The sequence below is a fragment of the Oncorhynchus keta genome, chromosome 28, assembly GCF_023373465.1.
Source record: "Oncorhynchus keta strain PuntledgeMale-10-30-2019 chromosome 28, Oket_V2, whole genome shotgun sequence".
NCBI classification, from domain to species: domain Eukaryota; kingdom Metazoa; phylum Chordata; class Actinopteri; order Salmoniformes; family Salmonidae; genus Oncorhynchus; species Oncorhynchus keta.
In genome coordinates, this window is record NC_068448.1 from 30,585,165 (window position 1) to 30,602,804 (window position 17,640).

General features: G+C 41.6%; 1 protein-coding gene across 2 annotated transcripts in view; it reads right to left on the reverse strand.

The window, feature by feature from the left end:
• The window catches only part of LOC118361011 (plexin A3), a 130,800-nt gene that overhangs the window by 93,311 nt on the left and 19,849 nt on the right, over positions 1–17,640 (reverse strand). The window lies entirely within an intron of this gene.

Consider the following 17,640-nt stretch of genomic DNA (forward strand, 5'->3'; position numbering starts at 1 on the left):
TCAAGACAAAGAGAGAAGAGAGAGAGAAGAGAAAGTGCAGCACAGTGGGGCTCGGGAGAATTGTAAATGTTTTCAGCATGAGGTAGCCAGCCTGTGCTAAGTCAATCCTGGTGAGGGGAGGCCTGGCTTGCCCGGTGGCTCAAGGGGAGTGTTGGACCGGTTCCCTACTGGATCTCTAATCATAAACACCGGGAACAGAGTGGTATCTCGTGTCAAAACCAAAATGTATCAGTTGGAGTTTTCTCTATCTCTTGCTCTCATTCTGTGGCACTGATATATACTGTGCTGGCAGCGGCAAAATAAATATGATTAGGTTGCATTCCAAATCCTGGTTTGGCTCTACTACTGGTTTCTATTGTCTAAAGACATAGACAACACTTTCTAGAGATTATATAAAACTTCTGTGAAGATAAAATGAGATGTAATCTGCTTTCGAGCAAACTACATTTGTATTTAGAAGGAAACATTATTTAGCTATGTTAATTACAGCATTACGTAATTTACTCATCTTAAATGAGAAACAAATGCAACAAGTAACTCATCTTATTGATGAGTGGTGATTTAATCAAGACCAAAAAAATGGTATCTAGGGGTTTCTGCTCTGACAGGAGACAGAACCCGTCCCTCTCTCTATTTGTGTCCCTTATTGCTGTACATCAGTGAGTTCTCATCTGGACAGAGAAATGGTCATAACATTAAATGACACAAAGCAGACCAACCACAAGACACGTATTTCATGTACGGTGAAATAAACATTTCAAAACACAGAGAACGAGGAATGCTGAAACTAGGGAAAAAGCTCATATCAGAAACAGATATATATATTTTTTAATGTTTTCACAACTGAATGAATAAAACTATTGTCATAAACCTCACCGCACCACTCCTGCTAATCCTTGTCAATTTTCAGAGGTGGTTATGATAATAGGTTGCTAAATAAAGGGCTTTAAGAAGATCTTTTTCCACTCTGCCATGAGTGTGTGAGATTTGCACCGACTTCAACGTCCTCTCCCCGTTCAAACGACTGTTCAGGCTGACAATGCCATTAGCAGTGAGAGCCTTAAACGCAATATTGGGGACAGAATTGGACACATACTGTTTGCAGCCCATAACACCACACTGACGGCATGTCTCTTTTATCAATGCACTCTGTCATAGTGATGCTGTGAAGACAAAGACAAAGGAGGCTGAGTAGACAGGAGCGGCCGTGTAGCAGCATGCTACTCTATAGAGGTGCTGGAGGAGACTGTAGTTACATAGGGGGACTGTCAACTCTCCCACAGGGAATGTGCACCCCACAATGCACTTTAAGAAAGAGCCAGTCAGGGTTGATTAAGTCCTGGGCTGACGGGGAGGGTGGAGGTGGGGAACGGAGGTTGAGGGGGACACAACCAATATGACACTGCCAGCAGGGTATGATTACACCTCATGTGAAGGCGGAAAAATCTTCTGAGGCACACTATCTTTCTCACAGGCATCTGCCATGTCCTCTCTGTGTGTGCCTGGAAGTAATCAATAGTTATCGAGCAAATAAATGGAAAATAATAATTGATTTATAGAAAGGAGGAAGATGCCTTAATTTGCCATCTTCACATGATTTACAACATTAGAGGGGAAGACAAAAACACATTTCAAAAAGGATGATCACATCATTACGAAGGTACTTAAAAAACCCAAGGTCACATTCCCCTCAGGTTCTAAAACTAAACAGTAAAAACTTGGAGGCTGTGCTGTGGATGAGGTGACGACACGCTAAAAGTGGCCATGTGGGCAAATAGACGATTAGAGCTGTGCAAACACAGGACCGGGCTAGTGGCACCGGCTCACTCATGGCTACAAAAGCATTTCCCCCACAGCGGAACACATAGCAAATCTGCTCAGCATAGATAAACCCAGACAGAACAAGACTGAGCAGCACCACAGCCCAAAAATCATCAGGCACACACAGAGGTCTAGGTGTTTTTGGTAACTGCACTGAGAAACCCTCAGTATCTCCCTCTGTCTGGGGTGTTGATTAAGAAAACAAGCATCAGCACGGGGCTGGACTGAAGGCCTCGGCCGTGCAGAAAGTATAAAGGCTGGAAATGTAATTAACAGTAAGAGCATGAGCACCTCCACTAGCAGCTGTTTCCAACCAATGTAAATTATCAATTAAGAATGTTCCATCCTCAGATGTTCCTAGCACTAAATCTCAGCCAGGACAATTCATTTACAGCATCTAAACACGCTGCTGCATCTTTAGCAGAGGGAGACTAATCGCTGCACCACTATCTAATCTGGGCGCAAGGGACTGGGGTCTGTCTAATTTACTGTGCAAACTACCATAAAGCAACGCTATTCAAGATGGCATGATTCATTTACAAATCCATCCCGGGCAACAATGATGAGGGCACCCATCACATCCTGCCGCTCAGCATACTAAACACTAAACACTGCCGAGCTAACGAACTGGGGAAGCAGTGGTGAGGAAGGCCTTATTATTGTAAGGAAATAATTGTCACTTGGCTCTATCTAGCTCAAAACAAACTTGCCAATAACAGTGTATGAACCTGATCAGCATTTTGATGAGAGTATTTTCTTGTTGAAGCCATTGTCTTCCAGGGGGGGGGGGGTAAATGCAATTTGCACAAAACTTTCCTTGAATGTGTTTACATGACCTTCCTGTTCTTTATGTAACAACAAACACATAAACCAGATTTGACCGTCAGTCTACATGCAGTATGTGTCTTATATAGATAGACCTTTAGAGACTAGAATACAGACCGCCTTGTCAGGCAAATGTGAGCATCCAGCCAAACTATAAGAAGCGTCTTATCAAGAACATCACCAGTGAAGCGACAGAAGACTTAATTAAGCAGATTTTGTATGTGGCACTATTAAAGCCCATCAGACAGACAGACAGACAGACAGCCCTTTGTTTCCTCGTCATTGTGCTCTATAGAGGAGCGTTTCCTGCCTTCAACTCCAGAGACAATGGAGAGCACAATGAACAGTAATCATAGAATTATCAGAAATACAAGACTGATTCATTTGACAGATTTCAATCCCTACCCTTTTCAAGATCGTCAACAGCTAGCCTACAATTCTTCTAGCGACAATTTATATATATAAAAAATAATAATAATAATTCCATGAGGATTGTATTCAGTCTTTGGTTGTTGTCCTTTTCCTCCAGGGATTCCGAAAGCAACACAAACAAAAGGTGTTTGAGCTGACACTTTTAAATAGAATATCAATAGGTAGATGTGATTGCAGAAAGAATCATTAGCCCATTTATTGTTTAATACACCAAACATGACACTATGTAGGCCTAGTCGTCATGTCCATGTTTAGACCCATAAATATGAGTCAATAAACAATATCTAAATGCAATTTCTGGTTCCCAATACACCCCCACCCCCTTTTCCAATACACCCCCACCCCCTTTTTGTGGCATTCGCTTCACTGCTCAAATCAGTGTTCTAGCGAAATACCCCTCTCCCCTCCCTTTCCCTCCCTCATTCTTCAATTCGTTTATTTTTTTTCTGGGAAAATGACCTAGTTCCAGGTGCCGGGCTTAGAAAGTCGCTGAGCAAAATCCACTTTCACCTCTTGCCCTCTGAGGTCCCCGGAAACATATCCTACAATCCACTAGCAATGACATCAGACATCTGAAACGGCTGACACACCACACACTGACCTAAAACAGGATTCTGACTCAACAACAAAATGAAGGGAGAAATGGAGAACAAGCCTCCCATGAGATAAGGAGAGGCCAGTCAACCAGCCAGTCAACCAGCCAGTCAACCAGCCAGTCAACCAGCCAGTGAACAGAACACATTATAGGTTTTGTGTTTGTCCTGCAGGGGAAAGGAAGGGGAGGATGGGTGAGAAGACACAATCTGGAATGGATAGCCTACTGTTCAATTCAATTGGAGGATCTGTATATATCCATTCATGTAAACATTTGTTATCTACAATCTGGGATTGCTTACATATTCATCCCTTCAAACGTGTTTGGGGTGTTACAGACACTTAACTCCAATGTGTACAGGCTCAAATAAGCTTTAAATTGAACTGTCTGCTTGGTCATTTAGAGCAGGATTGAAGGTGGCTGTTGTTGAAATGGGCCAGTGTCTTGTGACGAGGCTTTTCCCCATCTGTCTCTTCCATTTAGCTCGTTGCCTCCAACAGGATCCCAGAAGTTAACCAACACTAATTACCTTGGACAAACCATGTCAGTCTCAAAATATTATGTTTCCTCACACGGAAAATCTAGAAAAGCAAAAAAGACGGAAATTACATGAAACAAAACATATATAGTCCAGTGATAGTTGCTTGCCAAAATGTGGTGGTGCGCTCATTTTATAAACCCACGACTAACCATAGGCTTGGGTCACTCTCTTGAAATATGGAGCTAGGCCTAATTAAATTAAAATAGGTTAGATATTACTGCACTGTTGGAGCTAGGAACACAAGCATTTTGCTACACCCGCAATACCATCTGCTAAATATGTGTATGCGACAAATAACATTTGATTTGATTTGATAAAGGGAGAGTTACCTCTTTGGCCCAACTATGTAACAGATAGCTTGTTTAATAATGTACGATTCCTCCTCATTCTGTATTCTGTCCTTGGTAGAAGCCTTGTCCAATGATGTTTTCTTATGAGACAGTCTGTCTGGACACACTCGTCACAAAAACGAATGGCTGACCAATAAGACATTCCACAACAGTAGCAGAGATGTAACTTGGCCTAGAATCAGGCCCATGTCATTCTGTACCACACTGTAAATTCTGCCCAAATCTGCCCAATTCCAGCCTTGCTAAAGCAGCCCCAGTGTGGAAGAAATGTTGTCAGTAGTTCATTGAATAAAACAAAAAATATATAATTTTACCCAATCACATACCTATAAAATGGTAAAACCAGAGAAACGGATCATTTTGCAGTGGTCTCTTCATTTTTTCCAGAGCTGTATGTGAAGGTTTGAGCTACCCTGTCACAATCCACAATAGGGTCTGTATTGAGGACTGGTGAGAGTGAATAGGGTCAGTGTTGGTCAGGGGGAAAACCGGTTTGTTATGTGTAGTAGTATCATGCAGGTCACAGACACAGAGCTCTTCTTTGTTGGCCTCTTTATTAAATAACTCATCTCTAATCGTCCCATGTGAGGAGGGTAACATTTCCAGGGAAATTTCAAGAGACCCCTCAATAAAAACAAAAAATAAAAACAGAGTGTTCATTGAAGGTACCTTCATTTAAGTGCTAGGCTCTTAACTCAGGACTCTCGTTTGCCAAGAAATTTCACACACATGCTGCGACTTAACCGGCGCCATTCTTGTTTACAGGACAACAGCAACGTGGGTAGTGGAGAGTTGTTAATAGTTCATGACAAATGAATAATGGTGTCCGTCTTAAACACTGTACATAACTACAGTGAATCTACAAAAGTATGAACATATTAAAACAGTATGATAGGAGGAGAGTCTGGGCCTCTAAAACTCTAAAAAAATATGCATGCAATAACAGCATGCCTTCTCCTTCGTCAACATAATACATCTTCACTCATGACCTTTCATCGTTTTTTGGGAGTCCAGAAACAGCAGGGAGTTGATGTGGGGCCATAGAGGAAGACGAATGATGAAACCTGCTGGATCATTTCCCCAGCAGACTCCCAAGGTTAGTTCCAGCCTGATGCTAGAGCCTGCAGTCAGAGAACGAGAGACAGCAGGACAGCAGCGGAATGATCAAATGTGCCAGGCAGGCAAAGCCAGGCTTTGCAGCTACGTCACATTTTGACCAACTGAAAAATGACACATCATTTTCTTATCGAAATTTCAGAAACTGTTCTGGTTCCCGACGGAGTAGCCTGCACAGTAGTAAAGATGAAGTGAAATGTTTCCTTGCTACAGAGGCCAGCTACTGAATCACGAGGAGGGAGGCAGGAGCACTGGGCCTTTATAGCAGACAGCCAGACACAGGTGCTTAAGTGCTAAACACCCTGCATTTACGACGGTGGCAGCACTGACCTTAAATGAAGTTATGAGTGGTAAGCCATTAAATTATAAAAAGAAAATGCCCAGACGAGGGCTTATCCAAGAGGGACAGAGTCGGGCTGCCTGCCCAAAGGGGCGTAATCCCAAAACACAACACACAAGCACTTACTGTACCTTTGTCAGATAGGTCAGAGGGGTAAAACAATTATTCTCGACAAGCACATAAAAACAACAACCATAAACACATACAGTAGCAGTAGTAGGAGCCTGCACACAGTAGTGAGCAATGTCATGGCAGTGAACGAATGACATTCTTATTTTTCACCATGACAATCTTTTTTTCGGGGGGACGGGGTCCTCAACTCTGTAACCCTTTTATGTTCCAATTACAGTACATGGATTCTTGTCATAACATATTCCAAGTATGGCGTAAAAAATGGCCACTTTGTGACACCCCCTTTGTTCTTCCATCAGCAACATCGCTTCATCACAACAAGTTGTCGGCACACATTTAGGACGGAAGGAAAGATCAGCAGAGAGAATGGGATACACATCTGGAAGCTATTTCCCCCACCATGTCTAAAACTCTCTACTGTTTAACAGCTCTCCCCTCCCCATTCTCACCACCATAGCAGCGACATCCCTCTCTGGTTCTCCCTATCCCCGTGCTCCCGTCAAACAGAACAACAGCTCACTCTGGACATGGCAAAGCAGATAGGAACAGCTGTGTGGTGGTCTACTACTAGTCTGTTACTCGGGTGTTGGGTAATCAGTCTACTTGAGCTTGTTTACAATGAAGGTATGTAGTATAGACATGGACTCTGGGACTGAGGCATCTACAAAAAGGCTGAGGATCTGATGAATCTCTAGTTCATGAATAGATTCTGAGGATCTGATGAATCTCTAGTTCATGAATAGATTCTGATGATCTGATGAATCTCTAGTTCATGAATAGATTCTGAGGATCTGATGAATCTCTAGTTCATGAATAGATTCTGATGATCTGATGAATCTCTAGTTCATGAATAGATTCTGAGGATCTAAGGGCTCAGACAAACCAATAGAGTACTTAGCAACTCTGAACAGAATTTGCAAACCGAGTGCGCAACGATTTTACAAGTAGAATCGGGTGAACTGTCGGCAGTCAGACGTCTATAGTGGGTGGTCCCTAAAACACAGCACTCTGAACGATCGGCAGACAAACGCTAGATCCATATTCGGTGTGATGTGTGCGAGCCTTAAAACCTGTCCCTTGGAAAGGCTGAGTGCTTAGCTATGTCAATGACTCAACAACCATATGTTTGTGAGACATTGCTTGAATGGCTCGACAACCTTGACAAGGTCAATGAACAGCAGCACAAGCGCAGGAAATATTTCTTAACCATAAGAACATTTTCCAAACAGAATGAAAAGCATCAAAAGTGAAAATGTACAGCTTGGTAGAAAACAACGCCTTTCCACACAAGAACGACATGACAGAGATGTGGTAGGAAAAACGCTTGAGAACACTCCCATTCATGTGATACAGAGTGGACACTTCAGCAACACTCCCCTTAAAACAACACATGGAGAACAATGGACCCTGCTCTCCAGACACAACATCACTCAGCCTTGTTCTGGACCGGGGGATTTACAGCAAACAGATTTCCCCATGATCAAACCTGTCGTGGGCCGGGAAGGCTCGTAAATCTAGGCCCTGGCCTGCTCCACAGACCATTCACCCAACACTGATTTATACTGAAGAATTAGCTCCCATACCAATTTGAGGCTGACGCCAGATGCAGGGAGAATGGAACAGGAGACATTGGGATGCAGACCGTGTCATTTAGATTAACACCTGACCTGCTTTACTTGTCTACTGCTGTAGATATAAACTGTTAGAAGTAATCTTTAGGATGGTGGGCTCTGCTTGAACATCCTATGGATTGCCAGTGCTGTAAAATGTTGAAGCTCTATAATATACTGTAGTAAATGTCTTCACTTATGGCAGTATTTCTTATTGAGTCCCAGCTATTCAATATTTCCAGTATCATAAAAAGCCAACATCAAAACAAACCATTGCTTGGCATATAATATTAAAACAACGTATTCAATATTGAAAACGGTTGAAGAAACTTGATTCTTGTCGCATTAATTCCCTACGGAAGACGAGACAAGACGACTAGCATTCGGAAAAATAGGCCAGTTTATTCACACACACACTCGATCACACACACACACACACACACACACACACACACACACACACACACACACACACACACACACACACACACACACACACACACACACACACACACACACACACACACACACACACACACACACACACACCAGCAGTGGCACCACACCAACATAAGCAGTAAAATATACCTGAGAACCTTGGTCTCATACACAGCCTGTTGCTTACTCACAGACTATGTAATCCAGAAAGGCCTTTTTCTATTTCAGCAGTAATATATTTCTCAGCCTCCTCCACATGGGAATATGAGGTGTACTTGGACAAAATGAAAGAGAGGAAATGATGCAACCAACCACTGCTGCATTAATGATACTCTATTGTCTACATTTCAATACTTTTTTCAAACTGTTGATTACATTACAGTTGTTTCAGCTGAATGCATCTTGCTCAGTGTCACAGTGTAAGTATCCAATAGTGTGTAATAGAATTAGCAGAATCCCAAACAAATACACAGCTGTTCATTACCTACACAAGAGTACAGGTGCAAAATCAAATCAGTCGGTTGCAATCATCATTCATTCATAATTATAACTTTACAGTAATTCTTGCCTGAAAGTATCATCTTACAAATCAATACAAATACGTTAAAAGCAGTGCTCAGTTCGGTTCTCGCCACTTAAAATATTTCATATTTTCATAATAGCCTATTCTCAGTTACCGTAGATCTAATGTTGGTTCCTCATTCCTACAGATGTCATTGTATCCCAGTGAAAGCCATTGGTAGGCAGCCGGAAACAGGAAGTACTGGGGCTCATGGGTGATTTCCACATGGCTCCAGAAAGCAGCTTGTGTTCTCTATTCTTTTGCCAAAACAAACAAGCCATTCTGAGAGGAAATATGGTGCAATTATACAGCCTCCTCCTTCATTCTCTAGCTCCCGGTTATGGCAGGTAGAACACTTCACACTGACATACAACAAGTTCTCTCTCAAAGCAGCATTTCACTGGCATAACAAAAAACAGAACATCCACAGGATGAAACGTGCAATATCCACTTTCTGCTAACCTTTTACTGCAGTGGGTTAAATCAGGGTCACACAGAGTGTTCCTTGGTAGTCTTAAACAAATCTACTGTGAAACCAAAGTACACCTCACACACATGGTTATGGGCTTTAAAAAAGAAGACACCTGTGCCATGTCCGATATAGAGTTGAAATGTATTATTATTTTGAGTTTGCATCCCAATGTTACACTTTATATTCATCACAGAAGACTGAAATACAACAAAACTGTTCAACATAGAAACACCAGATTCTCTGCCTTTTTCAACATCATTTTCATCATCATCTCCAGCACAATACCAGTGTCTACATATGTGAAAATGGAGAAGAAAGAAGAAAAAATATATAATTATATAATTAAAACGTTAGGTTTCTTGCTCCCCCATGGGCAAGGAACTTAAAAACAGTGATTTTAAAACACTATGAGATTTGCAGTGTATTGTGGAGCAAGATAATACCCTCCCCTCTGGCTAGAAACTATTTGCAGGTTTGGAAATCACTGTTTTTCATACTTTTTAATCCTACCCTGTGATGTCACAGAGAAGCATTTTTTAGGAACTTTCTTCTTCTCTTTTTAACCACAGATCATAGAAATGCCCCATTTTCAAATTTGTAGACACTGGTATGGTGCTGGAGATAATGAATATGAGGTTGAAAAGTGGCAGATTTGCCCTTTAACTAGAACTGTGATGCAACCTATCTATTTGGTTTCTTTGAGGAAAATACAGTGAGCTTAACACCAAAGCAGGCAGTGGCTGGTGGGAATAAGCCCTTTTAGGTTGTGTGAAAATGTTACTTCCCTGCCCGGGCTTGGCCTCTGCAGTCTCCTGCTTTTTCTTTCGCAATAATACATTGTCATGCGCCCCTAAAACATGTTTCACTCACAAATTCAAACCTCAACCCGCTAAAATTGTGTGTTTGCAAATAATGGAGTTACAGTTTTTTAATACACCTAATTAATTCATGACGATGATCTATCTGCATTTAAGACAAGTGTATTAAAGTGGCAAAAAAAGCAGCATCTTTAAAAACTTGAAATGGGAAAATGTGCAGAGAGATGATCAGAAATGTCTCGCTTTATTATTATTAAGCAGATAAACATATTAGGTACAGAATCCTCTTGACGGACACTGTCATCAGTATGGGCTAAATACTGCAAACTCTGTTTGTAGGCATAGCCTTGTGACCCTGTCATTTTAGCAACAAGCAAGCAGATGGAGGTAGGGAATATATTGAAACATGCATCAACAGGAGACCTCATAAATAACTGAAATAGAAAACAAAACACGAGACTACTCTCCAAGGAGAAGAGATTCTAACTAAATCCGTGCTTTTCAGTGTGTATGTGAGCACAGTTTAATTTCTCATCTGGGAATAGGATGGCAAGAATACAGAACTGGGGTGTAATTAATTTTCTGTATGAAGCATTATAATTACTGTGTCGAGTGAAAAGTAGCAAAGTCAGCCTCTACATCCTGCCCAACATCTCGTCTAACATTAGATGCTCACTGTCAACTGCAAGTAAATCCTGTAAAAATAAACACAACAGACCTCCCATTTAACATACACAACAAGGACGAGGGACTGTGGCATTTATAATAGAATGATTATTGATTCCAATAAAAACATGATCTTACGTTTGAACTATAAAGATTTCTTCTCATCCAATCTCAAGCTATTATGTCAAATGCAGAGCACAGACTAAATGAATTGATGCTCAAAGATAGAAGGATAGTTTTAACCCAAAGGAAAACTAGAGGAGGGATGAGAGATATTGGAGTTGGCTGGGCAGGAAAGTAAGAGGAGCATTTCTCAGAAGCACCATTTGGAATACTGTTATTGTTCTAGGCAGTGGGTACAGAGGGCAGAGTGAGTCATGGGGTGTTTTTTATTTTAACGTAACATTGCGGGGGTAGACCATGATTCTATATGGTAGGGTGCAAAACTACATTCTCCTGTCCACAAAAACAATGGAGGGTGACTGAAATAGCATCATACAGTAGGTATCCCTCTCCCAGTCATCGTCACATTTAGTGGAGGTATCATTATGTCATTAAGTCCAAAATTAATTCAAAATCAGTGGTCACCAACCGGTCAATGGATCATTTCTGTATAAAAGCCAACTATGAAGGCTAAAGGCTTGCACTCCTTTTTTTGATGTTGCGCTGTTAGTGGTAGGTACACTTGATTCAGAAGCCCTTACACACCAGGTAGGCAAAATGTTAGCATTTTGAACCATTTCATTTGCAGCTCATCGTGTCTATTTTAATATCGAGGAGTATTTCACCTTCTCTGGTTATAGGAGCAACATGAATTTGTGCTTGAGGCAGATGTGGTGCAACTCGAGTGTCACCATCAGGTGGTAGATGGTGTCCCATCTCTCTGGTCAGTCTCACCAGAAGGAAAGGAAGGAGAGAGCATGGACCGTGAGAAGTGGACCCTCTGCTGCTCTCTCCCTCAATCCGCTGAGACTAATGCTGTGTTTAAAACAACTGGGAACTCTGAACTCGGAAATCTCAGACATCAGTGCGTTCAAGTCATGGCGTCAGTGAACAACAAGTCAGAAAGTCAGAGCTCTAGAAAGATGCCCGAGTTTTCAAGATGGATGGCCAACTGGGGAAAATCGTTTTGAACGGTCATCCAACTTGAAAACTCAGGCATCTTTCTAGAGCTCCGACCTGAAGTTCACTGATGTCATGACTTGACCTCGTTTTTTCCGAGGTCCCATTTGTCTTGAAAGCACCATGACCATCAGATGCAGGTATCGTCAGTTTAGTCAAATAAAAAAGCAAATTATTATCAAATCAGCTGTACCTTGTAAGTGCTACACCAACTGATCTATTTTGTTATCAAAGCTCAAGTTTTGGAATATAATATAGACTGAGAAGAACAATATTGGCAGGCCATGCATATAGCCAACATTCTGATGTATTCCCTCATTCCTACAGAACTGTTTTATTAGGTTAATGTTACATTTTTTAAGTATTGTTTTAAAATAAATCTGAGCAGTAGATCTCGGTTTGCCTTTTGACATCAAAAGTGATCTTGACTCAGAAAAGGTTGGTGACCACTATTCTAGATGGTATTTCAATAAGTATTTTTACAGTTAGACAGTTATGAAAGCACAAAATCCACTTTTTTAATTAATCCTAGACGTCACTGGTTAGTGTTTATAATAGAGGTTGAATGATTATGATTTTTCAACGCCGATACCGATTAATCGGACGATTATTTTTATTTATTTGTAATAATGACAATTACAACAATATTGAATGAACACTTATTTTAACTTAATATAATACATCAATAGAATCAATTTAGCCTCAAATAAATAATGAAACATGTTCAATTTGGTTTAAATAATGCAAAAACAAAGTGTTGGAGAAGAAATTAAAAGTGCAATATGTGCTATGTAAGAAAGTTAACGTTTCAGTTCCTTGCTCAGAACATGAGAACATATGAAAGCTGGTGGTTCCTTTTAACATGAGTCTTCAATATTCCCAGGTAAGAAGGTTTAGGTTGTAGTTATTATAGGAATTATAGGATTATTTCTCTCTATACCATTTGTATTTCATATACCTTTGACTATTGGATGTTCTTATATGCACTTTAGTATTGCCAGTGTAACAGTATAGCTTCCGTCCCTCTCCTCGCTCCTCCCTTGTCTCGAACCAGCAACACAACAACAGCCATCATCGAAGCAGCGTTACCCATGCAGAGCAAGGGGAACAACTACTAGAAGGCTCAGCGCGAGTGACGTTTGAAACGCTATTAGCGCGTGCTAACTAGCTAGCCATTTCACTTCGGTTACACCAGCCTCATCTCGGGAGTTGATAGGCTTGAAGTCATAAACAGCGCAATGCTTGACGCACAACGAAGAGCGGCTGGCAAAACGCACTAAAGTGATGTTTGAATGAATGTTTACGTGCCTGCTTCTGCCTACCACTGCTCAGTCAGATACTTAGATACTTGTATGCTCAGTCAGATTATATGCAACGCAGGACACGCTAGATAATATCTAGTAATATCATCAACCATGTGTAGTTAACTAGTGATTATGATTGATAGTTTTTTATAAGATAAGTTTAATGCTAGCTAGCAACATACCTTGGCTTACTGCATTCGCGTAACAGGCAGTCTCCTTGTGGAGTGCAACGAGAGAGGCAGGACGTCATTGCGTTGGACTAGTTAACTGTAATGTTGCAAGAGTGGTTCCCCCGAGCTGACAAGGTGAAAATCTGTAGTTCTGCCCCTGAACAAGGCAGTTAACCCACCGTTCCTAGGCCGTCATTGAAAATAAGAATGTGTTCTTTAACTGACTTGCCTAGTTAAATAAAGGTATAAAAATATTAATATTAAAAATAATTACAAAAATCGGCAAATCGGCACCCAAAAATACCAATTTCCGATTGTTATGAAAACTTGAAATTGGCCCTAATTAATCGGCCATTCCAATTAATCGGTCGACCTCTAATCACCATGTACTCTTCTACCACTCCGTTTCCCTGGCAGTCTGAGGTTCACATACTGATTACAAACCACATATCCACATGAGGGGATGAGGGGATGTGATCAAAAATTGCCATACATACGTGTATATCAATAGACTAATAATAATGATCCATCTATAGAGTTCATGTCATTAGTCAAGACCCACTAAGGTTTTTATTTTTCAGAAATGAAGTGCAACTGGGGCAGAGATTTCCTCAAATAAATGTATACTTTTTGAGGTGGCGTTGAATATAAACTACCCAGCATTTAAACCCAGTGGGTCTCACTGCTGATGATGTTCATCTATTTTAAATGACAGAGCAGCGATGATAGCTTGTGTCAACACAAAATAAATCTGTGCAGAAGAAGAAGGAGGCTGGGCATATACTACCGCCAACTCAAGTCAGAAAGGCCATATCAACACAAAGTCCCAAACTAGAGAGACATTGATTTTCATAAAGCTTTTATAGACTCAACTGAGAAAAGACCTCCATGGCTTCCACTAGCAAAGTCATGGAATAGTCAGTCCTGTTTTTGACAGAACAAGCATTCTACATCAAGTAAATAAAGGTGAAATAAAAATAAAAATAAAAACAACAAACTGTGAACCATCATATTCATGCATAAAATACCTAATAATGAAGGGAAAGCATTGTAATTTTGAATTTTGTAAAGTTAGTGTGGGTGAGGTGGAAGAGGGATTCTTGTCCATCAATAATGATAAACCACCTGGTATTGACAAATTAGATGGAAAGCTACTGAGCATGTAGTGGACTATATTGCCACTCCTATATGTCATATCTTGAATCTGAGTCTGGAGAAAAAAAATTGTCCTCAGACCTGGAAGGAAGCCAAAGTAATTCCACTACCAAGAATGGTAAAGCGCCCTTTACTGGTTCTAACAACCGACCATTCAGCTTATTGACTCTTAGCAAAAACATTGTGTTTGACCAGATACAATGCTATTTCTCTGTAAACAAATTGACAACAGACGATCAGCATGCTTATAGAGAAAGGCAATCAACATGTACTGCACTGACAGAAATTAATGATCATTGGTTGAAAGAAATCGATAACAAAAAGATGATTGATGATTGTGGGAGCTGTATTGTTAGATTTCAGTGCTGCCTTTAATGTGATAAGCTGTTATTGAAAAAACATGTGGCTTATGCTGCATACTGGACCCTATTCCAACTAAACTACTGAAAGAGCTGCTTCCTGTGCTTGGCCCTCCTATGTTGAACATAATAAACGGCTCTCTATCCACTGGATGTGTACCAAACTCACTAAAAGTGGCAGTAATAAAGCCTCTCTTGAAAAAGCCAAACCTTGACCCAGAAAATATAAAAAACTATCGGCCTATATCGAATCTTCCATTCCTCTCAAAAATTTTAGAAAAGGCTGTTGCGCAGCAACTCACTGCCTTCCTGAAGACAAACAATGTATACGAAATGCTTCAGTCTGGTTTTAGACCCCATCATAGCACTGAGACGGCACTTGTGAAGGTGGTAAATGACATTTTAATGGCATCGGACCGAGGCTCTGCATCTGTCCTCGTGCTAATATATAATAATATAATAATATATATGCCATTTAGCAGACGCTTTTATCCAAAGCGACTTACAGTCATGTGTGCATACATTCTACGTATGGGTGGTCCCGGGAATCGAACCCACTACCCTGGCGTTACAAGCGCCATGCTCTACCAACTGTGCTTCAGAAGGACCACCCCTTCTAGACCTTAGTGCTGCTTTTGATACCATCGATCACCACATTCTTTTGGAGAGATTGGAAACCCAAATTGGTCTACACGGACATGTTCTGGCCTGGTTTAGATCTTATCTGTCGGAAAGATATCAGTTTGTCTCTGTGAATGGTTTGTCCTCTGACAAATCAACTGTAAATTTCGGTGTTCCTCAAGGTTCTGTTTTAGGACCACTATTGTTTTCACTATACATTTTACCTCTTGGAGATGTTATTCGAAAACATAATGTTAACTTTCACTGCTATGCGGATGCCACACAGCTGTACATTTCAATGAAACATGGTGAAGCCCCAAAATTGCCCTCGCTAGAAGCATGTGTTTCAGACATAAGGAAGTGGATGGCTGCAAACTTTCTACTATTAAACTCGAACATAACAGAGATGCTTGTTCTAGGTCCCAAGAAACAAAGAGATCTTCTGTTGAATCTGACAATTAATCTTAATGGTTGTACAGTCGTCTCAAATAAAACTGTGAAGGACCTTGGCGTTACTCTGGACCCTGATCTCTCTTTTAAAGAACATATCAAGACCATTTCGAGGACAGCTTTTTTCCATCTACGTAATATTGCAAAAATCTGAACTTTCTGTCCAAAAATGATGCAGAAAAATTAATCCATGCTTTTGTCACTTCTAGGTTAGACTACTGCAATGCTCTACTTTCCGGCTACCCGGATAAAGCACTAAATAAACTTCAGTTAGTGCTAAATACGGCTGCTAGAATCCTGACTAGAACCAAAAAATTTGATCATATCACTCCAGTGCTAGCCTCTCTACACTGGCTTCCTGTCAAAGCAAGGGCTGATTTCAAGGTTTTACTGCTAACCTACAAAGCATTACATGGGCTTGCTCCTACCTATCTCTCTGATTTGGTCCTGCCGTACATACCTACACGTACGCTACGGTCACAAGACGCAGGCCTCCTAATTGTCCCTAGAATTTCTAAGCAAACAGCTGGAGGCAGGGCTTTCTCCTATAGAGCTCCATTTTTATGGAACGGTCTGCCTACCCATGTCAGAGACGCAAACTCGGTCTCAACCTTTAAGTCTTTACTGAAGACTCATCTCTTCAGTGGGTCATATGATTGAGTGTAGTCTGGCCCAGAAGTGGGAAGGTGAACGGAAAGGCTCTGGAGCAACGAACCACCCTTGCTGTCTCTGCCTGGCCAGTTCCCCTCTTTCCACTGGGATTCTCTGCCTCTAACCCTATTACAGGGGCTGAGTCACTGGCTTACTGGGGCTCTCTCATGCCGTCCCTGCAGGGGGTGCGTCACCTGAGTGGGTTGATTCACTGTTGTGGTCAACCTGTCTGGGTTGGTGGTTGAAGATATCCCTCTAGTGGTGTGGGGGCTGTGCTTTGGCAAAGTGGGTGGGGTTATATCCTTCCTGTTTGGCCCTGTCCGGGGGTGTCCTCGGATGGGGCCACAGTGTCTCCTGACCCCTCCTGTCTCAGCCTCCAGTATTTATGCTGCAGTAGTTTGTGTCGGGGGGCTAGGATCAGTTTGTTATATCTGGAGTAATTCTCCTGTCCTATTCGGTGTCCTGTGTGAATCTAAGTGTGCGTTCTCTAATTCTCTCCTTTCTTTCTCTCTCTCGGAGGACCTGAGCCCTAGGACCATGCCCCAGGACTACCTGACATGATGGCTCCTTGCTGTCCCCAGTCCACCTGGCCATGCTGCTGCTCCAGTTTCAACTGTTCTGCCTTAATATTATTTGACCATGCTGGTCATTTATGAACATTTGAACATCTTGGCCATGTTCTGTTATAATCTCCACCTGGCACAGCCAGAAGAGGACTGGCCACCCCACATATGCTCTCTCTAATTCTCTCTTTCTTTCTCTCTCTCTCGGAGGACCTGAGCCCAAGGACCGTTCCCCAGGACGACCTGACATGATGACTCCTTGCTGTCCCCAGTCCACCTGACTGTGCTGCTGCTCCAGTTTCAACTGTTCTGCCTTGTTATTATTCGACCATGCTGGTCATTTATGAACATTTGAACATCTTGGCCATGTTCTGTTATAATCTCCACCCGGCACAGCCAGAAGAGGACTGGCCACCCCACATAGCCTGGTTCCTCTCTAGGTTTCTTCCTAGGTTTTGGCCTTTCTAGGGAGTTTTCCCTAGCCACCGTGCTTCTACACCTGCATTGCTTGCTGTTTGGGGTTTTAG